The sequence below is a fragment of the Solanum lycopersicum genome, chromosome 4, assembly GCF_036512215.1.
Source record: "Solanum lycopersicum chromosome 4, SLM_r2.1".
In the NCBI taxonomy this organism is placed as follows: domain Eukaryota; kingdom Viridiplantae; phylum Streptophyta; class Magnoliopsida; order Solanales; family Solanaceae; genus Solanum; species Solanum lycopersicum.
In genome coordinates this window covers 47215193-47236311 of record NC_090803.1, presented here as the reverse complement: position 1 = coordinate 47236311, position 21119 = coordinate 47215193, and the positions used below count along the sequence as shown (strand labels likewise).

Below are 21119 nucleotides of genomic sequence, written 5' to 3'. Positions count from 1 at the left end.
AGTGCCCTGCGGGGTCTTGAGCTGATCTACGTGCCATTAAGGCACACCGACGGACCTACAGAGAGAAAAGATCATGCACGGGAAAGGGTAAGTAGTAGTGACCTTGAAAGCCCTCTCGTGCATGACTGCCTGTAGAAGCGATGCAAAATCCACCTCGAACCCGGATATCATCGCCGCCATCAACACTGCTCGATCCCATGTAACGATATTATCTGCGACTGTGGGGGGAAGACAATGGCGAACAATCAGCCATAAGAACTTCACCGTGAAAGTGAGGTTGGCTTTCTTGATGGCCCCCTTTTGCTCGGTCACCCAGTCGGCACCCTCTCCATCAACTGACAGGTGCAGGTCCATCCACCTCTTGGTGTTCTCTCTCAGCGATGGCTCGCTCAGGAACTGGCCATCTTCAACAATCTGCCAGCGGTAGTCAACCTCGGCAGTGAGAGGGGTCCCAGTAGCATCAACACCCTCGCCGTATAGAAACCGGCGGATGGCAGGCAGGGAAATGTCAACCTGCATGCTCTGTACTGGGAGCTGCTCCAGTGGGGCATGTTTGGCGGGGGCAGCCCACCTATCTATTTGTGATTGGAGAGTTGCTACATACGATGCGTAGAACTCTCGGACCATTTCTTCACTGTAACGTCCCAACGGATGTGCTGTCTACTCCAGTCAATGCCTGGTGAAGAGATTGTGGATCTCAGGCATCGTCGGGAGACTCTTTGTAAGGACCCGCCGCTCCAAGGTGAGTGCTCGAGTCATCACTCATTTGTCAGTTAGGAACTTGGCGTCGGAGTAGACTTGAAATTGCCCGTCGACACACCACCGGTTGGGCTGGTCAGTAGCTGGGGTGGGGGCCTGAGCTGGTGAACCTGATGTGGATTCCGAACTATCAGCCTCATTAGACGAGGCCGACGCTGCAGCGGTGGTGGGTGCGGGAACCTCAGCAGAGCTGGAGTCTTCCTCCGACCACGATACTCCTAAGGATCCAGACGCTCCTTCTTCATTTATGGCTGACCCAGAGGGTGTGCCGGTCAGTGTGCGCTTCTCATCAGACTGGGAGGCAGTGAATACGCCGGACGCCACCTTTTTGGGTGTGGATCTAGGAGAACGTGTAGCACGGGAAGGGGTGGAAGTGTTCGAGGGCACGTACTCGGGGTCACGCTCATCATCAGAGCCAATGACCATGCGGGCAGACGAAGCGACAGACTTCGATCGCACGTGCGCATAGATTCGATCTTGTTTGTGTGCCATTGTAGATAGTACCTGTAAAGGATCAATATTAGTACGAGTAGTGGCAAACAATACAAGCAAAACCATACTAAAAAAATTGAAAATAGTATGCCATTTCTATAGTAAAAGTGACACACGACGGGCCAGGTGACGGCTCGTTGTGACTATGATGGTATGTGCGGGACAGACCGTCACAGGTATGATGGTCCGTTGTAGGTATCCGACAGAGAACCCTTGGAAAAAAAATGGAGACCTTTTCGAGCGGGGTCTCTGACCGTCATAACGGTCATGCAGGATGGACCGTCGTGACGACGACGGTCCGTCACATCTGTCCGTTGAAGGACATTTAGAAATGGAGAGAGACCCTTAGAAACAGGGTCTCTGACAACCAGAACGGTTGTACAGGATGGACCATCGTGTGTGTCCATTGGGGGACACTTAGAAAAAAATGAGAGACCCTTAGAAACAGGGTCTCTGAAAACCAGAACGGTTGTGCAGGACGGACCGTCACGACGAAGATGGTCCGTCATATGTGTCCGTTGGGGGACACTTAGAAAAAATGTGTAGTGGGGTGTTAGGGCTTTTGGAAAGGACCCTACGACGGTTTGTCGTGGGTACAACGGTCCGTCATCGGGGTCTCGTTCTGTAGATCAGTGATAGAACTGGGGTACCCCATTCATCCCCGATGAACTCAAATCGAACTTTTAGTGTTTTGGACCTAAATTTGTCTAACCCAACTACCTAGGAAACTAGCAATGCAAAAGCACCTATGTCACACGACAATTTCAAACATTTTTAACCTAGATTAGACAGAATCTTATATAAAAGTAATGAACATATCACGAACAACTAAGCTAATACTAATTAATAAACAAAAATATAACATAAATGAGTAGAAATTAGAGACACATACCTTAGAATTGGAGAAAAAATAAGATGGACAAGTACTCGGTGACTAGGAAGACACCCACAACAACAACTCCGACTAGTAGGTTATAACTGGTAGGGCTTTGGAGAATTTTGGGGGAACAATGATCGGTTGATAGAGGGAGATATTGTGGAAGTTAAAAAGAGAGGGAAATGGGAGGAATAATGAAGGAATGGGGTGAAATGAGGGGTTGGGGAGTTTAAATGGGGAAATTTTATAATAAACTCCAACTAGGTCGGGTTCGCCTCATTAATCACGCGACGATTCCCCAACGATGGTCTATCGCAGTTGTGATGACCCGTCGTTCGTTCCGTCGTGTGTGCCCTAGTTTGAAAATAACAGAAAGACATACCAGGTACGACAGAGGCATACGACGGTCCGTCGCAGGCGCAACGGTCCGTCGATGTATCCGTCAGTGACTGCTGTAGAGTGATTTTCTGCAGAATTTCCTGGTGATGTGCCTGCAAATTAAAAAAATCATTAGTAGAAAAATGCTACCATTACTAAAAAGACTATAAGTATTGGGTTGCCTCCCAACAAGCGCCTGATTTAATGTCGCGGCACGACTAGGGACACTTGATTACTCAGACTTCATCAAGATGGTATGCCTCTATCACTTCATTCCCTGCTGCTTTATGCCCAAAATAGAGTTTTATTCGATCTCTATTCATCTTAAACCGAACTCCCTCGTTGGCTTTTAACTCAACTGCTCTATGAGGAAATACTTGGGTAATTAAGTAAGGGCCAGTCCATTTGGACGTGAGCTTGCCCGGAAGACAAGGCGACCCAGAACTGTCTACAAGCACCAAATCCCCAACCCCAAACTCTTGTTTTTCACTTTTTTGTTCATTCTCCTTCTTCATCTTTTCTTTGTGGGATATGGCGGATACCGATTGGAGCTCACCACTCTGCCTCATAGTCCTACACACGTTGAAGGTCGCTTCTTCATTGTTCAACCAAAATTTCATCTGCCCCTTCTCCATATCAACTAATGCTTTACCTGTATCAAGGAATGGCCTCCCAATAATAATAGGCACTTCAAAATCGACTTCGCAATCAAGAATAACAAAATCAGCCAGAAAGATGAATGACTCCTCTTTTACTAGCACATCATGGAGTATCCCTATAGGCCTTTTCACTATCCGATCAGCCATCAGTAGCCTCATCGCAGTGGGTTTTGGATCCCCCAAACCCAACTTCTTGTAAATTGAGAGGGGTATGAGATTTATGCTTGCCCCCAGATCATATAATGCTTTCACAAAATGTAATGACCCAACTGTACAAGGAATAGTGAACCCACCCAGATCTTCTTTCTTTTGTATGAGGGATCTTGTAGAAATATCACTACAATGCTCCAGTCTATCATCATCCTCAAAAATGATCGATCTTTTCTTGGTGACCATATCTTTCATAAATTTGTCATAACCGGACATTTGTTCTAGAGTTTCTACCAAAGGGACATTGATAGAAAGCTGCTACAACATTGTTATGAAACGTCGGTATTTATCATCCTCGGTCTTTTTCACTAATCTCTGAGGGAAAGGTGGTGGTGGCCTAGGCATGGGAATTACCTTCATAGGTACTTCTGCATCTTTTCCATTACTTTCCTCTGCTTCACCACTACCCTTTACCACATTATCATCATTCTTTGGATTTTGGACAGTGTTGCTAGGAAGAGTTCCTGGTTGCCTTGTGTTCACTGTCGCAGATAATTGGGCTATTTGCAACTCGATTTGCTTAATCGATATTGCATGTGTATCAACTTTTTGCCCAATACTAGATAAATCACACCTCAACTCTTTAATGTGCTCATCACTAGCATCGAACCTCCTCATCATTTTGTGCAACATATTCTCAACTCGCGCCATACTATCTCCACCATCCCTAGGAGTAACTTTACGATTTTGGGTAGGGACATAGGGCCCATTCGTATAATTTATGTTACCGTAGTTACCCCTGTTAAAGTTGTTGTCGCGGTTATAGTTACCATCTCGGACATAATGACCCTCACGGTTGTAGTTACCATAGTTCCGACCTTGGTTCCCTTGACCTTGGCGCCAATTATCCTGATTTGAGCCTTGGGCGCTTGGTCGGAAACTCCCCGTCTGCTCATTTACTGCATAAGTGTCCTCCGCATAATAGCATTCATCATTAGGAGGTTTCGACAAGTAGTTGACTGCATTTATCTTTTCTGCACCCCCAGTGACATGTTTTAGTACCAACCCAAGCTTAGTTTTTCATCTGAGTCATTTCTTCACGAATCTCATCTATGGCTGGGTTGTGAGTGACTGAACTGCGAATGTGTTTCTCCCTGTATCAGACTTCCTAGTACTCTAAGCTTTATTATTCCGGGAGATTTTCTCTAATTTTTTAGCAATTTCAGCATAAGGACATTCCCCATAAGATCCACCTGCTATAGTGTCCAACACCGCTTTGTTAGTATCATCCTGTCCTCGATAGAAGTATTCCTTCAGTGACTCATCATCTATACGGTGATTTGGAACACTTCTCAAGAATGAGGTGAATCTATCCAAAGAACTACTAACTGACTCTCCTGGTAGTGCCACAAAGTTATTCACTCTGTCTTTGTGGTTTAGCTTCTTTGAGACCGGATAGTAGCGTGCTAAGAAGACATCCCTTAGTTGGTTCCAAGTGAAGATTGAGTTGTATGGGAGCTCAGTGAACCACATAGCAACCTCTCCCGTCAGTGAAAGAGGAAACACTCTGAGACCTATTACATCTAAATCCAAACCAAGCCTCCCTACACAGCTTTTACACACTGCCCTTACCTTAGGTATATAGGCATGTGGATCCTCAGAAGGTAGCCCTGAAAACAAACCTCTGGCAGTGTTCATTTGCATCAGGCTACTAGTTACCATAAAGGTGTGGCCTGTGGGTAGAGGAGGCAAGACAAGTGGACCATCCGAGTCTGCATAGTTATCATAGCCTCTGTAGTATGCCTGGGGCCGTGGAACGGGATTTTGTCCCCTCTGTTGGTGTTCACCCGGAGCATCGGGTAACATCTGACCATGAACATCAACCAGAGCTGGGATGTTCTGGTTCGGATCATCATCATTTATTCCCAAGTTTCGATTCATATTGCGCAGTGTACGCTCTAATTCATGATTATAGGGAAATAAGGGTTCTCTTCCTTTCCGTGTATTTGGCATACAAGGAGGATAGTTCTGAAAAAAAATCAAAAACAATAAAACAAAGTAAAATCAAGAAAATATAAACTAAACAATAGAAATAAGTTCAAGTTAATCTAAAAGCTATAATCCCCGACAGTGGCGCCAAAATTTGATACGCTCAAACTTACTTCTCAAATAAGAAGTAAAGCGGTCGTGTCAAGTAAATAACACAACTAGTGAGGTTGGGATCGTTCCCACAAGGAAAATAGTCTAGACTTAACTTCAATCTACTATTACTATTGTTCAGTCAATAACTTCCTTGGAAAGTAAAAACAATAAAAGGGGGGTTTCTATTTCTAAATGAATGAAAATAACTACCTAAGTTGAAAGAGACACTTAACAGCTTTGAGTGTTGGATTTTAATCAATTAATCAAAGTAACTAGGGTTTACATGTTCCTCACATATTCATAACTTGATAATTCTAACTATAACAATTCTTTCCTAGTATCTTGCATGTAAAGTGATAAGTTATGTATTTCTAAATACTTGGTCCGGCATCTAGAAAATCTCACTCCGCACCTTGGTCCGGCTACGTGTGTTGCTATCTTAACCCTTATCTTTACCTCATATTAAGTATCGTATTCGATATTTGACTGAGTTATTACCTCGTACCAATCAATACTAGCCTATTAGATAGTATACACTAAATCTATGTTGATAATTCTTTTCCTATTATCTACCTCCTTGGTCCGACAAGTAGCATTAAGGCGAGTTTTAACGTTGGTCATCCGTTAAAAAGACTTCTAAGCGAAAGAATTATTAATACATGCAAGACACTATTCTAGAATTATTATTTTAGTTAGATTTTATCTCATTATTTGCCTATGGTTCCCACAACCCTAGTTATGGAGGTTAGTTACTCATAGTCATAATCACAATATTCAAATATATTAAATAAGAATTCATGTACTTACTTCAATGAGAAAGAGTAAAATCCGAAAGTTTACTTGATTAATCACCACTAATCACTTGCAAGAATCTCAAAATAATCAACAATCTCACAAAAAGTCTAATAATTCTCAAAAGTCTAACAATACAATGTCTACTAATATGATGTCTAACAATACGGAGTCTAACCTCAAAAATGAGGTTTTTAGAACTATTTATAGAATATAAAAACCTAATTAAACAAGGACTCTATTTGCTGGAAATCTGTCAAAACGCGGCTAGGTCGATGGAACTCGCGACGGATAGTCGTGGTCACGACGGACCGTCATGAACTCCGTCATCCCATACTTGTGTAATTTCTTCTGGTGCTCTCTTCATTACCCTCGACGGCAGGTATGACGGACCTTCATAGGTACAACGGTCTGTCGAGGGTCTTCGTTTCAAAACACTTGAACTCTTGGAATATGGGTACTGGGACTACTTCTCTGAACTTCATGACGAACCTGTAGGATAGACCGTCATAGACACGACGGACCGTCATGAACTCCATAGCCCCACACTTGGTCAGACTTCCGTATCTTCCTTCAGCAGCTGCACTACGCTGCCACCTACGGACCGTCACAAGCACGACGGACCGTCATAAGCACTGTAGGTGGTCTCTTTTGCATTTCTTTTCTCAAAATCTTCGCATTAATCTTTGGACAGATTTTTTCCTAAATAAAGAGAAACTTATATAAAAATTAGCACAAAAAGGCTTTTGGACACACTAAACTTAAGGAAAAAGTATTAATAATACTCTGAAACCACGGTATATCAATACACAAGAGATAACTCAAGAAAAAATATAAAAGTAATAACTAGCCAAAATGAAAACTCAAGTCTTAATAGTTTACAAGTTAAATGAAAAGACCAAAGAAACTAACACTATCTGTGTATGAACCCTCTATAACAAAGAGGGATGTTACAAAAGGACCCGCAATCATCCTAACAACTAAAAACTAAAAAATATAACTTGGATGATAAATATATCCTTCAGAATGAAGGGAGACTCACCAACTGACTCTGAGATGCTCATTGGATCAATGGCGCGCCGGATGTTGATCCTAGTTACCTGCATCTGCATCATGATACGATGCAAGCCAACTGGCATTAATACATTAAACGTACGAGTATGTAAGTTGGATTGCTAAAACAACTTACATACTCGTATGTTTAATGTAAAATGTACGAGTAGTACAAAACCAAGTGCATCATAAAGATAAGTTATTTAAAACCATGATGTAAACTCTGTGTGTATACAACGATATAAAATAACTCTGAGATGTATGTAAAATTTTGGAATAAACTAATGTCAATTCATAGTCATAGTAAAATACATATCATGCTTCTTCTCAAAGTCTACTTGTGCAATTCATAGATGAAGTCCTACACCCCAATTTGTACTAGGCAAAACCCCTTGAGGAACCATGCAACTATTGCTATGGGAGTTTCTCTAACTAACAGCCATCACTTAATAGTTATAGTGATGAGCGTTACTTGGCTCAAGCTTCCCGGCCATCCCAACCTTGCCATAGTATAGGTACTGAACTGCCTAATGGATCCATTAGTCTATTGTGAAAAGGATTCATCTAAAAAGAATGATCCTTTTCTACCCATGATGCCTACATAATTTTCATGGAGACTTGACTTAATATGAAACTTGCATCTTTACATCAGTGCTCAATACTACTCCCAAAATATACTTATCTTATATGCTTTAAAAATAACTTTTCATGTGATATGAGATTAGTTCTCAATAACTTAGCACAAAGTCTATCTTGAAAATCTCAGTTTTCCTACTTGCTTTATTTTATAAAGCTATAACTCTTTTCTGAAAACTAGCCCGAAGGCTCTTTGGAAAACTTAGTTTCCATTTTTGTTCAAATGTGAAAGAATTTCTTTTAAATTTCTTTGGGAATACATAGTCCCCATATATTTCTTTGAAGGAAGAACTTCAACTCTTTATTCTTTACTATTTACTTAGCTTGAAACTTGAGTGTAAAACAATTCTTAGGGAATACATAACTCCCTTATAACTTTTAGAGAAATGAACTCAACTCTTTACTTGTCACTTAACTTGAAACTCGAGTCTCAAAACAAAGTTAAAACGTTGTTAAATATCATTGAAAACTTTTTAAAAAGTTGTTTTGACTTTCTTCTTAACTTTTGAACTTGACTCTTTAACTTCTTTGACTTTGATCGTAATGTTCCTTGAATTGGATTATTGATTCAAGGTTCATGATCTCCTGCTTATGGATGATTTCATGATGTTTAGATATACCTTAGAATGTTAGAATGAAAAGGAAACATAGGTACATCACTTAAAAACTAGCTCGAAAAGATTGAGGGAAAATGGAGTGAATTGGCGTCCTTGGCGCTCTAAGAGGCGTGAAGCACCAAGCCCCAAACCTCAGAGGCCAAGTTGGGGGGCTCTTGATGGAGCTCCGCCACAAGGACCTACGGACAGAGATTCTTCTGTGGGGCTATGGGAGGCGTGGTTCCCCAAGGCCCTACAGACAGGCGTTCTCGACTTTTCTCCTTCGTTTTTCATGTCTAAACCCTCTAAGCTTCCATGATTCTTTCCCAAACATTTAGGATCATTAGTACAATCAATACTCAATACATTTGACTAAAAAAACAGCCCGAAAACATGAATCAAATCAACACTAGGCATTCAACAACTCAACTAACAGGAATTCAACAATGTTATTCAAGAACTTCACCTTTTTATCATGTAACCAACTCAAAATTGCTGAATTTAAAAAAGTTGGTGTGTGGGTGAACTAACCCAACACGAAAAGATCTTATATACCTTTTTAGGGATCACCACCGATGAATCCGACAAGCCAAACTTTAACGATCTTGAACGTTCTTGCTATCTCTTCTCCTTTCTCGTCTTCTTTTCTCTTTTCTCAAAGAACTAACTTATTTTTATAAAAGCGTGAACTGAATACGATCACTTTAGACCCCAATTTATTACCCAAAAATGAAATAAAATAATTAGGTAAGAAAAAGACAAACTTGCCCTTCCCAAATCCAGATTGGATTATCCTTAATCCAACACCCCAACTTTCGAAAGGCATAACTCACTGATACGATATCGAAATCAAGCAAAAGATCTTTCCATCCATATAAAAAACTACCTCTAACTCATCCCGAGCTAATAATTATGGTTGTTTGAAGTTTACTGATTTTTTAAGAAAACATTTTCTATGAAAAATATTTTTCTTCATACCAAACTCACCCTTAGAGTAACAATTGTAAAATAAATAAGCAAAAATCTATCAACAAATAGAAGAGTTACAAGTCTTACTAATTAAATAATGATAATAATGTAATGTTCTACTCTTACAACCCCGGGGACTAAATTCATGGTAAATAATCAAATGAGTTACAGGGTTAAACCTCTGCAAAATGTGGAATTTGACCAAACCAATATGTTACGAAGGTTTTGGAAATATTTTTTAAGGAGGTTTAGAAAACCGCCATGACAATGCGTTGCGGTGTTTTAATATTAATTTTACCCTCATAATTTTATAATGTTATTACTTGTATTTTCAAGTTTTCAAATATTTTACTATTTCAGTTTGAAATATCTCCATTAAGGCATTTAATATTTAAATTAAAATGAAATCAAGGATCTCAATAAAATTAGTGATCTAAAAGTTCAATTTTATTCTGTGTATACATAAAATTTTATGTTTCCTTTTTTATTTTATTTTTACATATGTTTTTAACATAATTCTTTTAAAAGACATAAAAAATTTCACTTCACAAAGTAATAGAATTGGTATGATTATTATTTATAATAATAAGCATTGATTTGTGTTAATAAAATATTAGACTGTATTAGATGATACTATAGAAAATTTATTTATTAATATAAGATTTGAGTAGTGTACTTAAAAGTTCTAAAATATTTATTTTGAAAAATGTGTAATATTTTAGTATAAATTTAATTATATTTTTATTATATTCAATATTTTTTGCAAAAAATAAATCATAAAATTTGCATTTAAAGTTTTTGAGGTCTCAAAAAATTGTAAAGGCTTAAAGCATTGAATTTTATTCTTTAACGTGTTTTTAGACTTGAAATTTCTGATTCTTGAATAAGAAAATAAGATGTCCTTTTTTATAGTGCATTTTTAGTTTCATGGATTCAGGTTCAATAATTATAATTAAAATAATTAAGAGTAATTGCAAAGAGTTGTTTCATCCGTTTTCTTACGGATGCCAATGGGTTGGCGCAGAGCTCGTTGAGCTTAATTTGTAAAAAATTTCATTCACCTCGTTTCGCCCACATAAGAAGTTTTTACGTTTTCAAGTCGTCCTATTCTACCCACATAATTTTTTGAATATTCCTTTCTAGTTAACTTTGATACTAAAAATAAATCATAAAAATGAAATCATTTTTTAATTATGTTATACATGTAAGAAATTTATTATTTTTTATTGAATCATTTTCGTTTATTGTGTTGAATATTTTAGTAACTTTAAAATAAAATCATCTTAATAAATAATGTTCTTTCACTCTTTTAACCTGTTAAAAGCTAAAATTTAGTTTGAACCCATACAAAATCACATATACCGGCAACCTCCCTTGCCTCCCTTGCCCCCCCCCCCCCCCCCATACATTTTTTTATAAAATATCCCACTTCAACCCGTTCAGCATCCCTCCCGTCCCGCTCAATTTTAAACCCGCCCCAACCTACATAGATTTAAATCCACCCGACACACATCCGTCATGTCCCGCACAACCTCTAATCCGTCCAGCCCCACATAGCCTTAAACTAAGTCCCATCTCGCACCCACCATGCCCTATTGCCATCACTGTGTGTCCACTATAATTTTTTCCAATTTTATATTTTCTCCAATTCACTTCAATATTTTCAACAAATATTTATAATCTTAAAGTTCTACTACTATTTTGATCGCATAGGAGGATCCAGGGTTTGAAGGTTATGGTGATCACTTCCTTTAACGTAAAATTGCTTTTCAAGAAGGGTTTCCTTCTAATTTTGTATTTTTTGTATTTTAGTTAGTGAATGAAATATTAAAAAAGAAGAGTAAAAAAAATAATAAATTGAAAAGAAGAAAAAACAAACAAAGAACAATGAAAAGGTGTAAAAAGAAGAGTAAATATGAAAAAAGAAATTCAGCTTGCCAGGATTCGAACACTCACTGTTGAGTGTATCAGCACAAGCTTTAACTTTGTTGTTTGAACCTAAGAACCCACCAACCTTTTTTGGTTAGTAGGTGCTCAAGAGTGGATTATATCTATTTTTCAGTTAGCATATACAATTTTAGTTAAAGTTAGTACGTGCTCGAGCACCCGATACTCTAAATATGGGTCCTCCCTTGATTGTTGATAAAAAAGGGATGGTTATATTGATTGTATTACTGGTTCTGCTAGCTACATTTTTGAGGTTTATCATCTCTTCATTTTGTCATTTCGAATTTGTTGTCTTCCTATATATATATTGTCAATGTGTGTTTTACTTAAAAAAATTCATTTATTGTGCATGCCGACACTTTGAATACTCACTTATCTTAAAGAAAAACTGAATTATGCTAAGAAACTGCCCAATAAATATGACTGTGTGCTGGCCGATCAAACAAATATAAGAAGCATATGAAATGAGTTTGAAAACTAAATTCATGAACCATTAGTTAAGATTTGTGATCTATACTTCTGTCTCAGTTTTTGTTTTTAGAAATGGGAATTCTAAGCTTATTTATGTTATGCAATCTGTATTCTATATCAATGTTACTGACAATAAAACTTTGCAGAAAATGTAGATTCCAAATTTAAATCACAGTGAAAGAACATAAATTAAATAACAAAAACTAATGACTGTAAAACGTACCAAAATCTGTAATAATCATTTGTAACAGAGAGGAAAGAAACTCGAGCACACTGAATGCACAATGTCCACTTAAGAAAATTATTTTCTTTTAGTATTCGAGGTTTGAATTGAAATATATCCTCCCAGAATAGCATGATTCTATTCACTAGTTTATTGATACTCAAAAAAATGGTGACAACGAGCCACTCAACGGTAGTAAAAAACACGAACAAATGAATTTGTGCAGAAGAACAAGAAGAAGTTCAGAAAAATTCACAAGTAATAAGTCTAAGGATTTCACAGGTATTTATAGCAAAGAAGCATAGGTTTTGAAAGGTTGCAACCTTTCAGAAACCACACGACCATTGATGAAAATTTGCAACATTACAAACGATCACGACTGTTCGTGAAAATTACAACCTTTCATAACAATCATCTCCAACGGTTAGAAATTCAAGTAAAACAGGAAAAATGTTTTAAATAAGTATCTCACGGTCCGAGTTGAACCGGGTTGTTTTGGTTAATTATTTAAATAATTAAAACATTTTGGCTATTTAATTCAACTAATTAATTAATAAATCAAAACAAACGTTGTGTAAAAAAATCTCTTGACTGATTATTTTCCAAAGACAAAGCTAAAGTCAAAGTCAAAGTCATAATCGAAGTCGAGCCTAGCAAGCGATGATGATGACGACGTGAGGGGGATCTCCCTTTCCAACCCTTTTAAGTAGAGCCGTCAATATGGGCTAATCCCGTTGGGCTGGTCTGGCCTAACCCGAGATTTAATAGGCTGAGCTAAGATTTTTGGAGCCCATTTAAGAAAAGGGCTTTTTAGACCGGCTTGAATAAGTCTGCTCATTGGGGGGCTTGAGAAATATCAGTAGGGCCGGCCCGTGGGCCAATAAAAATTTATTAAAAATATAATATAATATTAAAATTTAAAAATGAAGAGATTCCAAAATCAAAATAATTAGTTTAATATTTCTATTTACATATTTATACTTTTAGTTGAATTTTTTTTTAAAATAAATATCAAGGAAAATGCACAAGTACCCCCTAGACTATAACAAAAATCCCAGAGACACACCTTAACTAAACTAAGGTCCTATTATCCCCTGAACTTTTTTTTTTTTTGTAATTTTATACACCTTTTTTTGTAATTTTATACACCTTTTGTCTTATGTGTTACTCTATGTGACTCCACGCAATTGAGGTGCGTCAGAGATATTTGAATACCACATAAGCCAAAGAGGTACACAAAATTACAAAAAAAAAAAAGCTAAAGTTCGAGGGGGGTAATACGACCTTAGTAAGGTGTGTCTTTGTGATTTCGGTCATAGTCTTGGGGGTACTTGTGCATTTTCCCTAAATATTATAAAGATAATTTTATTTGTGAATTTGATTAACAAGTAGTGACATTAAGGTCTCATTTGTTTTCATTAAGATTAAGACGTCTGAATTTGAATACACGCTTAAATATTAAGACATGCATTAAGATCCATGTGTAAATCTGAATAAACATTTGAATATTAAAATATTATCTCTAAATCTTAACACTAAATTGTTGGGATAATTTGTTTTCAATATATGAATGCACATATGAAATTAAGCATTATATCAATAAAATATTATCAAAACTTTGTTAGTAAAATAGTTTTTTTTTCATATAAAAAAATAGTTTGTTCATTTTTTATCGTAACAAGGTAATAGGATTTATCTTTTAAGAACTCTACATCAAGTTACATCATTAATATGACTATATTTTGCACTCAAAATACTTTGAAAATCTAATATAATGCAATTTAAAATAGTTAATATAGAGTAGTAAATATATAGTTTAGAAAAATACTTTATTTTATTTTATTATAGAAATTTATTATTTTTATCGATCAAATAACTAATACTTTCTTATTTTTTAAAACCGTGCTAAATATTATATCATGAGAGTGCTTATCAATTCAAATATATTGATTAATTTATGAAAGTAAAAGATGTATACTAAGTTAATATGAATAAAGGAAGTTATAATGACAAGCATGTAATTAAATATTAATTAAATAAGAAAACAACTTTTATGAGTTGTTGTGATTTAGTTGAATTAAGATAGGAGTCTTATTTTTTAGTCTGAATAGTGTTAAGAGTGTGTTACGGATCTTAATGAATTCAATCTGAATAATTAAGATCCAGTTCTTAAAAACAAATACATGAGGCAAATCTGAATTATTAAGATTCAAAAACAAATGAGGCCTAACATAATATAATATTGTTTTGTCGATATTTATGATAATATTTTAAATTATAATTTATAATTTAATTTAATAATTATAAAAAGTTATAATTTTTTAAAAGTGGGCTGGCCCGGCAAGCCTGTAGCCCACGTACTTGTGGGTTGGGCCGACCATTTTCTGGCCCACACCAAAAATGGGCTAGTCGGCCTGACCCGTTAAATGTCAAAGTCTGTATGGTTTAGCCCGGATGGAAAGGACTAGCCCACATTGACAGCTCTATTTTTAAGAACTAGTAGGAGTAGAGTTGTCAATATGGGCTAGCCCACCCCATCCGGGCTAACCCATACATGCTTCAATATTTTACGGGTCGGGCCGGGCTAACTTATTTTTGATGTGGGCCAGAAAACGATCAGCCCAACCAACAACAACATGGGCTACAGGCTTGCAGGGCCAGTCCACTTTTTTAAAAAAATTATATGTATATTTTAATTATTAAATAAAATTATAAATTATAATTTAAAAATATTATCACAATTATCAATAAAAGAATATTACACAATGTTAATGTTACTACTTGTTAATCAAATCCACAAATAAAATTATCTTTATAATATTTATTAAGTTTTTTATATCAAGTAAAAGTATAAATATCTAAATAGAAATATTAACCTAATTGTTTTGAGTTTGGACTCTCTTTAATTTTAAATTTTTAATATTGTATTATATTATATTTTTAATTATTTTTTATTGACTCACGGGCCAACCCTACCGATATTTCTCAAGCCCCACAAATCAGCAGGCTTATTTAGGCCGGGTTAAAAAATCTTTTTCTTATATTGACTCCAAATATCTTAGCCCAGCCCTATAAAATCCCAGGTTAAGCCAGGTCGGCCCAACAGGCCAACCCATATTGACGGTTCTAAGTAGAAGTGCTTCTCCATTTAAACACTTAAAACTTTTCTTTCCACCACCACAAGGGAGAAGTGCTGTTACTAAAGCATAAGAGAGACTTTTCAAATTCCTCTTTTGATCTCCTCTATTTCCCATGAATTATTTCTATATACCCAAAAACTCCCCACATGAATGGGGAATAATTATAACATAAGGAATGCACAAACGAATGCGAGCTTTACAAGTAACGATCAATTACATTTGGATAAGTAGGTTTTCCGTTGAAATTTCTATAGTGAACATATGTACGATATACTCGGTCAATCAATAGATGTGATATATTTGAAACGTCGAGCTTTGATGTATACTACCTTCACAACCATATGACACAAAAACAACCCTTTACGATTTATCATCCTTACAGTTGTATTTGTCTCAGCCATGAACACACTTTTACAATAATTCTCTTTGAAGGGCCTTACACTTGACACTCATATAAATGATTTCTAACCATGTCCTCTAGTAGATACATATTTGGTCAAATATGTCAAACATAACAAATAATTCACAACTTTAAGCTTTATTAACTCATTAATAAGCGTTAATATTTTAACTTTTCTCTTGAAAATTTTCTTCATCATGAGAATGGAATGAGTTGATTGACAATGTCGTACCATCAGTCCCAACTTTATTTTCTACATAAACCTAGCTCTTAAGATCTCTAGTCTGCTAGGTAGAGTTACCGCCATGATGACTTGTCCTAAGACGTAAACCCTTTTCTTTAGATAATCTTTAAACTGCCTCTTTCACTAGGTCTTTTGTTAGTGGATCTGACACATTATATCCTGAGTTCACATAGTCAATTATGAAAATTCTACTAGAGATCAATTTTCCTACGGTACTATGTATTTATCGTATGTGACGAGATTTTCCATTGTATATAATGCTCCCTTCCCTACCTATTGTTGCTTAACTATCACAATATATACATATAGGTTGTACGGGTTTGGACCAAAATAAAATATCCTCTAAGAAATTTTGGAGCAATTCAATTTCTTCACCAACCTTATCTAAGACAATAAATTTAGATTCCATTGTAAAGCGAGAAATACATGTCTGTTTGGAGGATTTACAAGAGACTTCTCCTCCATCAAGTATAAAAACATAACCGCTTGTGGATTTTACATCATTTGACTCCATGATCCAATTTGCAACACTATTCTTCAATTATGACAAAATATTTATTATAATGCAAAACATAGCGTTGTGTATGCTTCAGATGCCCCAAAAAAATTTTCATTGTTATCCCGTGAGTTTTATTTGAATTACTAGTCAACCGTCTGAGCTTTCTGACAACACATATCTGATGGCGTGCAATTCATAATATACATCAAACTTTTCAGCACTCTGGTATATTCCAACCAAGAGTCACTTTCACTTTCATTCTTTTGAAATGAAACACTTATATCAATTGAATTTTTGACATCGTTGAAATTCAAGTATTTGAACTTGTATTATACTCTTTTAATATAATGAGATTGAGATAATGTTCACTACTAGAAATTGGAGCTATGGCAACAACTTTTTTTGCAACGGGTAAAAAACTGTTGCGATAACAAGTCAATGGCAACGATTTAAACCGTTGCATAAGAATTTTGGCCTATTAGAACATTAATTTAATTAAAACGTTGCATTAGCAGAAAAATTGTTGCTATGCATATAGTTATTGCAACACTTATATATTCGATACAATATTTATCTCTATAGATACAATTAATTAATAAAAATATATATGGAAACATTTTATATTTTACACTACTTTTTTCTTTTATAATCAGGATTTTTGTACCTCCTGTATCCATTTATCTCTTTTTCCATACAATTGCTTCATCTTCTTATTCGTTAAAGCACGCAGAAGCAAAGCACTTGCATCCAATTTTTGCTCATGTCGTCATCATTGTCGTTGAAAAGAGGTAAGTTTCATCTATATTTGTAAGTTTGTATGTGCAGATATTAGGGTTTCAAATGTATTGGGTAGATACTATGGTATTTTGAGGAAACTTGCAAGTTTAGATACTAAAAAACTTTTGATTTTTTATTTTTGTATTATGTATCTTTTTACAGTTTTTATTTGCAATTGTTTGGTAAAAGGGAACGCCCCAAACTACCCCGTAGCTCCGAATTAGTGAAGTGAGGTGAAAGGGAATTTTATTTTCCATTTGAATCGTAATTGAAGTATTAATTCTCCTATCACCATGCTCAGATTGAGTACCGAATTTGGTCCTTTTTTTCTGGGAATTAGGAAATAAAATTTGGTGAAATAGGTCATTAATGATTCTTCTACAGTAAGTCCAATTATCAAAACTGGAGAGCTTTGCCCGGAGACAGCAGTTTAAGAAGCAAATCGAGAAAGAGAGGCGGATTTTTAGTGGATTACTCATCGTTTAAGGTATTAGTTCTTTACATTTAAATTTTGTTTATATGCTTTTATTATTGAAACCTCATAGTCTTGTATTGTGTCCCATAAATTTGGTGCAAAATGGTAGATAAGTATCAACTTTGACATTGCTAACACCATCAGATGATTTGTTAAAAATTACTATGTTCTTATATTGTTGATAAATTTGTTATCTCGGAGTAAACATTAGTAGGATTTTTTTTATAGTTTTACTAGTAATGAATATGTTGTTGTAGCGTTTATAGACTTCAATATCATATTTGAAGGTATAAAACTAAAATTAGTAGTTAAGTTAAACCTTATTTATATATCTAAGTTGCTCGGACTCTTCATTTTTGCAGGCGAACCCGTCTCGACACGACTCTGGTGCGGGTGCGGGTGCGGGGTGCGTGTCGGATTCGGTCAATCGAATCCGGACGCTTTGACCGCAGCCGAGAAAAGATTGGGGAAGAAAAAATCAATTTCCGACGACTTAAAGAGTACAAAGCTTGAAAAAAGTACATAGAAGAGAGAAGAGAAAATTATTTTTATGGCGACAACGCCGGCAAGTCGCCGGCGACATCGCCGGCGAAAGAGAAAAAGAGTTGACAGTTGAGAAGAGAGAAGAAGAAGAGTTGAGAAGAGGAAGAAGAAGAGTTGAGAAGAGAGATGTACTTTTATTGAAAGTTTCAAAAGCCCTTTTTTTAGGACCAACTTTTTTCTTGGAAGTTGGAAAAAGTTTAAATATTAATTTTTTTTTACTATTGACTTGTTATTTGGAGTGTGGAAGAGCCACATATAAAATCAATACAACTTTTATTTTATTTACTCCATTTTAAAGTTAATAAAATCAATACAGCTTTTATTTTATTTTAAGGAAAATTGAGGATATAAATCATGTAACAAGAAACCATTGTTACAGCTTTTAGCCGTATCCCCGCACCCGTATCCATACTCGGATTCGCACCCACGAATCTTAAAATTTGGATTTCGCCCAATCCGACTCTCGGATTCGCATCCGTCTCGGATACCCGCACCCGAGTCCGAGCAACTTAGTTATATATAATGCAAATTTTCATTTGAAGATTTATTCTTTGATTCTCAAAGGGAAGTTAGTATTAATTATTTTGAATATGTCAATATCAAGCTAGAAAGTTTGAATTTTGATGTTGATTCCTTTAGTTTCAACCATAATATTAGTAAATTATTTGTTTATGATAACAAGTTTAGAAGTGTATTGATATAACATATAACCAAACTTCACGAATTGTCTTCATTTGTGATTTAAATGAGAATGTGTCTGCTAATTGTTCTGCTTCTATCAGCGTTAATACTATGTACAACTTTAATTTTCCATTTAGAAACATTGAAAGAGTTTGAGAAATTAGTTTTCCTTACAAGTGTAAAAATCTTCAATTCTTCATCCCTCTTGTCAAACAAGTGTCATTTGATTTTAATAACAACAAAATGATTTGCAGTCGCTGCACTTTAAGAACATCTCATAACAAGATCCTCTCTGCACATTAAAGGTATTGCACAACATCTAAATCCCATTTTGCTAAGAAATGTACTTTTGATTATAAAATAAAATGTCAGATAACTCATTCAATATTATAATCACAATTCAAATATATCAACTTTATATGTTTTTATTAGTTCGAAAAATTAGCCTTTGCATTCTAGGGAATATGATAAATAAAGCTGATTTAATAGTAAATACTAATAAAATTAGGATAAATACTATGTAATAGATAGACATTTAGCCTATGCTTTCGTATTTCTCAAGCCTGAGATTGCTAGTCGCATAAGTTGTATCAAAGGAGAAACTTGTCTTGTTTTCTTTTAAGCATAACATCATGTGATGCCCGTCCGACTGTACAAGCTTATCAGTGGGTATATAAAAACTTGATTTGAAAGTAGCATTCTCTTTACACAAGAAAAGATTTTATAGTTTTATTAGTTACCATTAGATGCATGAGCGTAAGATTTGTGCTAGGTTCAATAATGACAATAAAACTTAGAATCTTCACTATTTTGTATAGCTCCTTGTGTATATTAGATATTCCTCAATTGACATTGAGTTTCTGGATATGATGTCCTAATGATAGCTAACTCTGTTTCAACTTACACTCAAGTTCACGTTGATTATAAAAACTTGGTTGATTTTCTGTATATTGTGGATAAATGAATGGTCTGTAATACCCACCAATATAATATCACATATGATTTTGTATATTACTCTATTTCTAGAGTCGCATGAGTTTATTACTAACCACCTTTAATTTATCAGATTAATATTCGAATTAAACACACTAAATTAACCCTTCTTACAATATAACCTATACAAAGTTTCTATGCAATTCTGTTTTGGTATCTAATTCGTCATTTAGATGTTGATAATTTTCTTTGATACCAAATAATTCTAAACAAGCTTGAGATTTTACAGTTTCCTACATATCTAACATGGATTTTAGTATCTATTCTTCCTTATGTTTCATCAATTTATGCAATGTAATTTGAATTAAGATCGAGTCAATGAAGTGTTATTTATGTGTTGTAGTTTGAATGAGTATATAGAAGTTATGAATGAAAGAAGGATTTTTGAAGTTTGTAACATTATACTTGTCATGTCACGAGTAGTTTTTAAAGATATTCTTTTTCCAGTAAATTAAAAAAATGTTCTTTGATATATATACATTGCTGAAAATATATTATGTCTCTTTTCCACATTGGAATTTGGAGAACTGATAGTTGTATATTTTTATTTTGCTATAAAAGATTATAAGAAATTGCTTCTTGGAATTGTAGTTCGTCATTTTACCATGATAAAGGCAAAATCTCAAATGTAGATATTTGTGTTCTTTTTACATAAACAAATCTGATATAGATCATATTTTTGTTCATCTTGTAGGTGAAAAAAGGAAGGTATAGAAGAAACAAATGAAGACCGTATTGGTTGAATAGTGAAAACCTTTAAATTTTCTTTTATTATCGAAGTTGTGTATGCCTACTATTGAACATGTCAAAAAATTTGTATATTATACTTTATATATAGGATGATACAAGTTGGATAATTTGGACTATGATCTTCTTATTGAATATTTCCTTTGTGGTTTGTATATATTTTAGTATATTTCATTTTGTTTTCTAAGGAAATAATACTGTGATAGACCACCAAACTGTTGATGAAGAACCTAAGAACTGTTGCAACAACTTCAAATAACCATTACTATAGCTTTTAATAACTACTTTAAAATCACAAAATGTGTTGCAGTAGCCTGAAAGCAGTTGCAAAAGATAATATATATGCAACGGTTTTGAACTGTTGTAGTAGAAACATAAACGTTGCAATAAATGAACTATGACAGCGGTTTAAAATCTGTTACAATAGGTCTATCTATTGCAATTGTAAATGAGCCGTTGCAAAAAACCATTTCAAT

At 35.2% G+C, this 21119-nt stretch overlaps 1 long non-coding RNA gene across 2 annotated transcripts; it reads left to right on the top strand.

Moving 5' to 3' along the window:
• Positions 1-16904: 16904 nt before the first annotated feature.
• LOC104646989 (uncharacterized) lies at positions 16905-20812 on the top strand. Of its 2 annotated transcripts, none has more exons than XR_011220703.1 (3): positions 16905-17215; positions 17589-17691; positions 18042-18507. It is a non-coding gene; the product is annotated as an uncharacterized lncRNA (long non-coding RNA). The 2 variants fall into 2 exon arrangements; XR_741165.4 differs by lacking the exon at positions 18042-18507 and adding an exon at positions 20591-20812 and having other exon boundaries at positions 16962-17215.
• The last annotated feature ends 307 nt before the right edge of the window (positions 20813-21119 follow it).